This window comes from Akebia trifoliata, unplaced genomic scaffold, assembly GCF_017979445.1.
Source record: "Akebia trifoliata isolate Shusen 1 unplaced genomic scaffold, ASM1797944v1 Contig00945, whole genome shotgun sequence".
In the NCBI taxonomy this organism is placed as follows: Eukaryota; Viridiplantae; Streptophyta; class Magnoliopsida; order Ranunculales; family Lardizabalaceae; genus Akebia; species Akebia trifoliata.
In genome coordinates, this window is record NW_028237358.1 from 20,040 (window position 1) to 29,709 (window position 9,670).

General features: G+C 33.3%; 1 long non-coding RNA gene across 3 annotated transcripts; it reads right to left on the reverse strand.

The window, feature by feature from the left end:
• Positions 1-946: 946 nt before the first annotated feature.
• LOC147380828 (uncharacterized) lies at positions 947-9,664 on the reverse strand. Of its 3 annotated transcripts, none has more exons than XR_015175012.1 (4): positions 8,342-9,664; positions 7,799-7,896; positions 3,206-4,363; positions 947-2,164 (listed from the first exon to the last, which is right to left on the reverse strand). It is a non-coding gene; the product is annotated as an uncharacterized LOC147380828 (long non-coding RNA). The 3 variants fall into 3 exon arrangements; XR_015175013.1 differs by lacking the exons at positions 947-2,164; positions 3,206-4,363 and adding an exon at positions 4,370-6,878 and having other exon boundaries at positions 8,342-8,463; positions 9,063-9,664; XR_015175011.1 differs by lacking the exons at positions 947-2,164; positions 3,206-4,363 and adding an exon at positions 4,370-6,878.
• Positions 9,665-9,670: the final 6 nt, after the last annotated feature.

Genomic DNA, 9,670 nt, shown 5'->3' on the forward strand with positions numbered 1-9,670 from the left:
TGATATTCAATAATTTCAATCCATACACTTCATGTATTTATTCTTCCTACCAAATGGTTTTGCAGTAGAAGAATGTAACTATGATGGTCCATGCATAGCCTTTGAGAAAAATCCAGAGTTTAAGAAACAAGCAAATTCAAGCTTCTATTAACATTTTTACAAAGAGATTTTTCGTTAGTGTCAGCCTTGAAACAGATTTTTTCACAAGCTTCTATTAACATTTTTAGTTAACGCTTTATTTTCCAAATGCAAGTTATTTGTGTTTATTAAATATGAGATTGCGGCAATTTCTTTTGCTGCTTTATGTAAATGTAAAGTATGCTAAGTTATCATATTTTAGAATTTAATCAAGTCATTAGTTAACGATGTTTTCTTGAATTGATTGTCTGTGTTTCTCTGAGATTTAGGGCCTATTTGGATTGCCATGGTTTCATCAGGAAAAAACATTCTTAAGCAAAATGGTTTTTCTCACTATAAAAGGTGTTTCAGTGATCATTTTTCTAGAAATCTCAACATTTAGCCTTCATATGTGTTACATTTGTTTGTTGGAATCAGTAAGTAGACATTTTTTTCTCATCGGTAAGTAGAAAGCTACCTCCGACAATTCAGAAAAATGTTATAAGTCAGCTAAGTGTTCGTAAGTTCATTGAACTTATGTAACTTTATTGATATATTTATATCTACTATTTCATTTTAATTTGTCTTGTTGGAAACATAAGAGTATGTGAATGTGTGTAATTAAAAACTTAATAAATTTCAATTCTAATTTTTAGCTCAAATCCAACTCTTCCTAACTCGAGATGGAAGAAACTCCATTGGACATTTGATGAGGAGAAAATGCTAAAGGTATGAATTATGCGACATATATTTCCTACTCATCAACTCCCTTCCCCTAAATATAAATATTGTTTTGTGTGATTTCCAATTTACATGATTTTTTTTGAAACCTCGTTCTATTTGCTAGTAGGGCATGTCTATTTACTGTATTCATCTCAATCCCATTAAGAAATAAAAATATTGTGGTTTAGTTAATTTCATGAAACTAGTCTCATGGTCTTTCTTTTCTTTTCTTTTAAAAAGTGAACCGAGGGAATAATATTTTGAGTAGGTTACTTTATTGTTCTTTTGTTAGGTTGGTTTCGCCTGACAAGATCATATCAGTAGCATACTTACTAACCCTCAAATATATTGGTGTTTCAGGTGATGAAGTTGCAACATTATACATCAAATTAGCTAGCTAACATTTTAAGTTTAGTGATTTGGATGTTTTGCAAGTAATTATCACTATTTTCATTCACCTTTATGGTGTGTTGATCAGCTGTTATAGTTGGATAGCAAACATGAAACTGCTTCAGCATATGTGGATACCGCAAATAGCTACAAAAAGATCTCTGCTAAAGGTGATTACCCTGTTAGCTCATAAATAACATTTTGAACATTCTGGTAAATCAAATATTACTCACATGGCTTGCTTTGTTTTATGAAACATCAAATTACCGACACTTCTAAAAAATGGTGTGGTGGTGTTGAGTGGTAAAAGATCTAGAAGCAGTGAGGGTTGCAATTTAATTTTAATGTAAATTTATCTTGACATTTATTGCCATATACGACAAATGCTATTTTTACGATTGTTGTTAAAAACCTGTAGTTGCTTTGGTTATGAATTTGATATAACTTATTTCCACACACAAAAATTTACTTGACCCAAATGGTAAAACTGAAAAAGAAATCTTTCGGGGATGACTAACCATGGTGAACAGAAAGGAGATATTGAAGTACCCCTTGAAAGCGAATGTGTTCACTATATAAAAATCGTTAATTATGGAGACTACATTACCCCCACAAGCAAATGGGTTAACCATACCACTTTAAAAAAGTGAAGTGTTATAGCGAATGCATTTGCTTAGATTCCAGACTTGGGCAATTTCTGAAAATTTCTGACTTTGCATCACCCTTTGCTTGCATGCAACCAATCATTCCCCACTATGTTTAGCAAGCCATTAGAAGTAGTCCCCCAATAGAATTTTTAAATATAGAAGTAAATCCTAACAATTTTCATTTTCCTGAAATATTTATACCTGAAAATAGATTTTGTTATTACAGGAAAAGGGAAGCACTCAAAAGTGTTACTAAAGATCTTCACTCCTATTGTACGCTCTTTTCACTGGAAAGAAACAAATTGATACAAGTCAATTCACAAATTTAAGTAAATTAAAAGAGGAGAAAGAAAGTATTTTTAAAATTCAAGTATACCCTGCCATGATTTACAGATTCCCAACTAGATGGCTTAGAAGATTTCTGGCTGTCACAATGAATGATTTAGCCCATACACTGACTAAAGCAGGCCATCTTTTTAAGTAAAGAATCTTTCCAGATGAAAATTGTTTTTCTTGTCTCTCTAAATAATTTAATTTTTCAAGCAAATGCAATCAAACCAGAACACACGGAGGTTTGTGAATAAATTTGTTAGTATTGTTAGAGATTCAAACTGACCAGTATTGTTGTGTGTTGGCAAACAAATCAAACTAAACATAATTCTGTTCTGTAACGAAAAAACAATTCAAGTGTAATTACACTTCCCACCCATTAAAGAAACGAAAAAAAAAGGGCAACACAAGTCTTTGAAACAGTATGAACAAAGGTGGTAGCTATGAAAAAATTTCGATGTTAGATCCTATTTAAAGTTCATTCGAGTCTGAATTCATCTTGGATTACTAAAAAGGAAGGATTCATGGGGCATTTAATCCTTGCCAATCCATTACTCCTCTCAGTTAATATAACCACAACAGTTACTCATCCGATGCATCGATATTTAACCAAAGTTCAGGGTCACAATGTGTATATAAACAACGCAATCCTTTGATTGTAACCATTCATGGAGTTTGAAGATGAAAGCCATTAATTTCTACCTTGTTCACTTTTTTTCTTCGTTGCCATTGTTTGTGGGATTTGGATGGGTAATTCAGCCATAACTCCTAAGGTAAAGTCACTAAACCCTTTGTCTTGATTTTCACGCGCAATATATCCTTAATGGTCCCCATCAATTTGCCATCTTAGTGAGGACAAAAATTAAAAAAATATATGAAGGATTTGATTAACAATTCTAACACCAAACAATATACTTTGTAGTGAATCCCCAACCAATATATGAAAAACAAATAAAAAGGTGGAAAAAAGTGAACATTTGGACTTAATCAATTTATACCTGATGATCGAAACAGTAAATGCTCGCAGTAGCAACAACACTTATTGAAGAAGCAAATTTTGATTAGGTTTTCTGGAATCAAATACCCTAGATCCCTTGAATCAAGTAGGAAAAATAAAATCGACCTTTCTCGTCTTCAACAAACCCTAGACCCACAACACACACACAAAAACACAAAGAGAGAGTTACCTTGATGTGATCGATGAGAAGCCCTAGATCTCAACCTGTTCGATTCATTTAAGAAGAACCAAAAGATATGAGATGGGATCAATGAGAAACCCTATCTCAGCCAATTTGATTCGTTTTAGCTGAAGCCCGCTCTTCTCATCCAATTGTCTATCATGACTACTAGAACCATATATGAATATGCATCGATGGCAGCATTACTAAAGAAAATTGTGGTCCAATCGTATATACTATCACCTAACCCTTAAATACTGACGAGAATCGGGTCAATCTCCTCATCAAAATCAAAATATACATGAAAATGAAAGGCCTTATTCCTCCTTTAAATGAAGATCTCGAGTTTCCTCGCCCTCAATTTCACTTGTAATTCTTGAGGCTTCCTTTTCCAAGTCTTCCTATTCAAATATATATTTTTCAATTTGGAGCATTCTGGATCTTCTTCATCAGGGGTCCAATGTTCCAACTCTCTCCACCAAAGAAGAATTTTGACTGTTATATGTAGGAGTCTGTCAGGTAGACCACCAAAATCTTTTTCAGCATGTCTACTAAGACATAAAATACATTAACCGATCACGTATAGACTATCATATACTCTGACTTTGTTGTCATTCGATACACTTGAATTGTTCAAATTGCCAAAGATTTGACTTCCGAGAACGCAACTTACGGTTCAACAGATTTCCGACTTTGTTGCCATTCAATCCAACTTTTGTTTTATATGAAAGATTGCGTACAAAAGATGATGAAAGGGATATTTGCAAAGAGATGATAATAAAATAAATAAATAAAGCAAAGACCAAATAAAGTTAGTGACAGGCTCCTAGAAATTTAAGAAATAGGAGTTGCTTTATGAAATTTCCTTAATGAATATAATTTAAAGAGATTTTAGGAGAATACCTTACCCCAAACTCAAATCTCGATGAAGATCCCTCTCTTGATTCCTTCAAAAAGCCTCAAACCTAGAAGGTTTTCCTAGATCAAGACCCACCAATGATCAAGTTAGCAAGAATAAAGAGAGTTAAGTTTAGAGGACAATTCAAAAAGTTCTTTACTTGCGTGTTGATTCCTTTATTTATAAACTCAAAGAGTCTATTTTACACAAAAAACTTCATTCAAGGAAATCTAGCAAATTTCAAAATATTCTACTCGAATTAGAATCATTCTATTTTACCTAAAATTATAAGATTATAGCATTGCCATCGAACACCACAACCCTCTAGATTTCATGGAAAAACTCAGATCCAACAACAACAACAAAAAATCATAAAGCAATTTCCTTTGGGCTTGATCCAAGGTTTTGAAAATGGACGGCTACCGAACTTCCACATAACTCCCAAGCTTAAAATTAAAATTCAACGGTGAAATAGATATATATATATATATACATTTGGAAAAAAAAAATTACAAGTTCAATGTTTTTTTTCCTCTACAACCTTGAAGCATAGGATAAGAGGTTTTGGATGCCAGTAGTTGAGCCCAAGGACCCTTCGTGAGGGTGAAGTCCTTACTAACTTAGTAAGGCTAGTTGGACACATGATGCAATGGCCTTCCTATGACTTAAACTTTCTTTATGAATGTCCTAGATGGATGAATTTGTGGTCCACATATATGCAACTTGTTTTTTCCATCTTGCAAGCATTGAGAACTCTAGCCTTCTACTAGGATTTTTTAAAAACATGATGCTGATTTTAAACTTGAGAAGATTAAAAAGAAAAATGAAAAAAAGGAAGATGCTAATGAGTGCAATGAGTTTTTGGATTCATGAGCTAGATTGGGTAATCCGGTTGAACAAAAACTAGAACAAGTTCTTATTGCGACTTCCTCCATCATCTTCTCTTTCCATTGAAACAAACCCTATGCTCAAACCTAACTTAGTAAGGCTAGTTGGACAGATGATGCAAAGGCCTTCCTAGGACTTCAACTTTCTTTATGAATGTTAGGATGGATGAATTTGTGGTCCACGTATATGCAACATGTTTTTTCCATCTTGCAAACATTGACAACTCTAGCCTTCTACTTGGATTTTTTTTAAAACATGATGCCGATTAAAAAGAAAAATAAAAAAAGGAAGATGCTAATAAGTGCAATGAGTTTTTGGATTCATGAGGTAGATCAGGTAATCCGGTTGAACAAAAACTAGAACAAGTTCTTATTGCGACTTCCTCCATCATCTTCTCTTTCCATTGAAACAAACCTATGCTCAAACCAAAGATCAACAAGGTTTAGCAATGATTCCAATGAAACGAAAATTCTCTATATTTTAAAGGCTTCTTTATTAGTGATCCATAGGCCTCCCCTGCAAAAGACACCTAAAAATAAGTATAGCTTATAAAATTGTTGAATCACCATCCGGATAATATATTGAATCAATTAGATTACTTCCAATTGCTTGCCGCTTGTGATAGAAATCTAGGGAATAAATGGAAGCAACAACATTAAATGTTTTTAACGGAGTGCTTTACTAGATCTTGTATTACCAAAAATCTGCAAACGAAGATAATGGCAATGGTTATTAAATGATGATGGTAAAAACATGTTATTTTAGAGAGGAGCTCATTAGATAAAAAATAAGGGGTTTGAATGATCATAACCATCCTATTCAAAAGAAGTGTGCAGGGGTCTGTGATCATCATATCTTATTAACTTTTGCACCACTAGACATCTTAGAGGGCCAAAAAATGAGTATGTATGGCAGAGGCAGTAAGCATTCTTGTACCTATTCTAAGATAAATGATCAACCTTTGTTGGGTCAGAATTTGCATAAGGTCTGTGATTGTTGATACCACAAAACTGGGTTCAAGATTGGGTCAGAATTTGCATAAGGTCTGTGATTGTTGATACCACAAAACTGGGTTCAAGATTGTCCCTTCACACTAATTACTAAACCACTAGTCCACTTGACTACAATTAAAATAAAAACAAATCGAACCTTCCATGTTAAATATCACTATATGACGATGGCAATGCAAGCAATGACAATGATGATAATTGTAGAGGTATATTGCAATAGAGTAGATGTGAATGTGTTAGAGTGCATAGCAAGTACACAACACCAATGACTTGAAATTTTCTAGGATTTAAATTTTGAATTTGTATTTATATATAACAATAACAATATGTAAAATATTTTGCACAAATCACAAGTAAATTAACTAAAATAAGCTAGTTTTTTCAAAATTTTGAGTTTATGCATTCTTAAATACTTAAAAAACACTTCGTATGGAAACTAACAGCCACAATCTATATTTTCCAATTAGGGTCATTCTGGATCATCTTCACCAGGGGTCCAGTGTTCCAACTCTCTCCACCTCAAAAGAATTTTGACTATTATATGTAAGAGTATATCATGATATCGTGATGTCTATCGTGTAGAACACCAAAATCTTTTTCAGCATGTCTACTAAGATGTAGACTGTCATATACTCTGACTTTGTTGTCATTTGATACACTTGCATTGTTCAAACTGCCAAAGATTTGACTTCCCAAGCTGCAACATACAACAAATTTCCGACTTTGTTACCATTCAATCTAACTTTTATTTTATTTGGAAGATTGTGTACAAGAGAGGATGAAAGGGATATTTGCAAAGAGATGAAAATGAAATATATAAATAAAGCAAAGACCAAATAAAGTTGGTGACAAGCTCCTAGAAATTTAAGAAATAGGAGCTGCTTTTAGAAATTGCCTAGTGAATATAATTTAAAGAGATTGTAGGGAAAAAAAAACTTTACCTTACCCCAAACTCAGATCTCGATGAAGATCTTGAGAAACAGTTGTGTTGTGTTGTATAGTGAAGACAAATCAATATAAGAAAACATTTAAATATTATGGTCTCAATATGTGATGGGGATATTTTAGGTACCAATGCACATGTACACAGGCACATGCATTAAAAATTTTTAATAAATAATCTATTTTATACCATATTCTAAGGATCTTTTTGTAATTTAAAATATTAACTAAAGTAATTTGTACATAACATAATAAAAAGAGTTGTGCTGGTATGACCTCCAGATTGACCTCATTTCTAACTTTTTTGACATGGAGGTGCACATAGAACCATCACTCGTATCTCAGAGAAAATCATCTATGGTTGTTACACACCTCCACGTCAACAAAGTATGGAATGAGGTCCATCTTTGAGGTCACTTTAGCATTATACTACAGTCTAATGGAGGTGCACATAGAACCATCACTCGTATCTCAGAGAAAATCATCTATGGTTGTTACACACCTCCACGTCAACAAAGTATGGAATGAGGTCCATCTTTGAGGTCACTTCAGCATTATACTACAGTCTAATGGTTTACAATAGTCCAAAATCTGAGATTTAAGGGACCAAAAGAAGCAAATAATTTCAAGAAAAAACAAATAATTCAATCTTGAAAGAGAAAGCCCACAACTTACAAGTAATTGGATGTTGACAACCCTGCAAAAGATCTGAGGTTGGAGACCAAAACTTGTCACAATCTCCGTAACAACATCCACCTTCTCCCCCTCTTTCACTGCATGGTTCAAATCAATTTCCATGAACACACACTATTCTTCTCAAAAGCTCTATGAAGAACAACCCAACACCCACACACAAGAGAGGGGCAAAAATAGTGAAGTATTGTTTTGATTCTGTTTCAGTTATATTTACAGCTCTCAAATTAAGAAATTCCAAGGTTCCCCATCTTCAGTTATACTTTGAGAATTGAAAAAAGAAAAGCTTGAGATGGTGTTCTCATCAATTTCTTGGGTTAGTATGATACCCCTGTTGGGGACTACCAGCTTGCAGGTGGAATTCATCTCAATTGTTCGTCTGTTTCTATTTTTCGATGCATAAATAGTGGATTGCTACTCTTTAATATCTCCTCACCTGCTCTATTTCTGTTTCTGTTTCGAGGAATGTTATTGTATCTAAGTTTAATAATTTTTTATTATATTGAATCAAGTAAATGCATATACCTCAGCATCAAGACCCAAAGTGTTTCTCCTGATGGCATCCTTCAAGTATGCTCTCTCTAAAGCCTCCCACATGTCAGTGTCATTGTGCTCATTGAAAGGATCAAGATTAAACCAGACAGTTCCTAGACAGCAGAAAGTGAACAATAGAAAACAAAAAAGTAAACCTAATGTCCAGTTTTTTATTTTGAAGGAAGCCTGTGTTGAATCCATGCAATATGGCTCAATTGATAACATCTCGTAAGTCCTTCGGGAATTAGAATAAGATTGATTGATAGAAATTAAACTAGTGATCTAGAATCAAGAATATTTCCAATGATTATAGAAAAATCTGCATTACTTAGAAACCAAAATTATCCAAACCTCCTAAAACATGGTCGTGATGAATGCTTCTCAAGGATTTGAAATGACAACGGCAATTTGATCATAGTATATGTACTTTGGAGAAATTCCAATACATACAATTGATTCATATGGTCTAGAGGATTATCTAGGTAAACTAAACAAATGAAGAATTTTGGTTACTGAGGCAGGTGGGTATTCGAACTGAATCCAACATATATGAATACGTTGGTTGAACAACACTTAAAGGATTATGTAAATGCAAAACATAGGCAATTCAACTCACTTAGTGAAAGTGAACTAAACCCTAGACTTATGCATTTGCAGACCGAACTTTGCAATATCACAAAGGAAAAGAAACGGAGCAAGTTCAGGCCTATACCAATCCAGTTGCTTTCAGTAACAGTTGTAGTCTCAGAAGGAAACTCTACATATCGAATCTACCAGCTTACTTCTCGGGCTGTGTTCTGCAAAACAAGAACAATGATGCAACCTTACAGATTAACTATCTATTTTATAACTTTAATATATTCTAAAGATTTTTTTGTAATTTAAAATATTTACTAAAGTAATTTGTACATAACATAAAAAAAAAAAAAAGAGTCGTGCTAGAGTGACCTCATTTCTAACTTTTCTGACGTGGAGGTGCACACAGAACCATAGATGCTTTTCACTAGTATATCGGTGAAAAACATCCGTGTGAAATGATACACACCTCCACGTTAGCAAAGTGTGAAATGAGGTCAAACTTTGAGGTCACTTCAGCATTATTCTAATAAAAAGGTTTTTCTATAGATATTTTAAAATTTTAAATCGTAGTTTTATCATGAAATCTAAAGACGATTTTGTATTTAAATCAAGGTTTTGAAAATGGAAGGCTATTAAACTCCCACAGAACTCTGAAAATTAAAATTAAATTAATCTAACAATATAATTTGTGTAAATAACTTAATAAAATAAAAACCGTCCTTGCCCCAAAACGAACTCAAT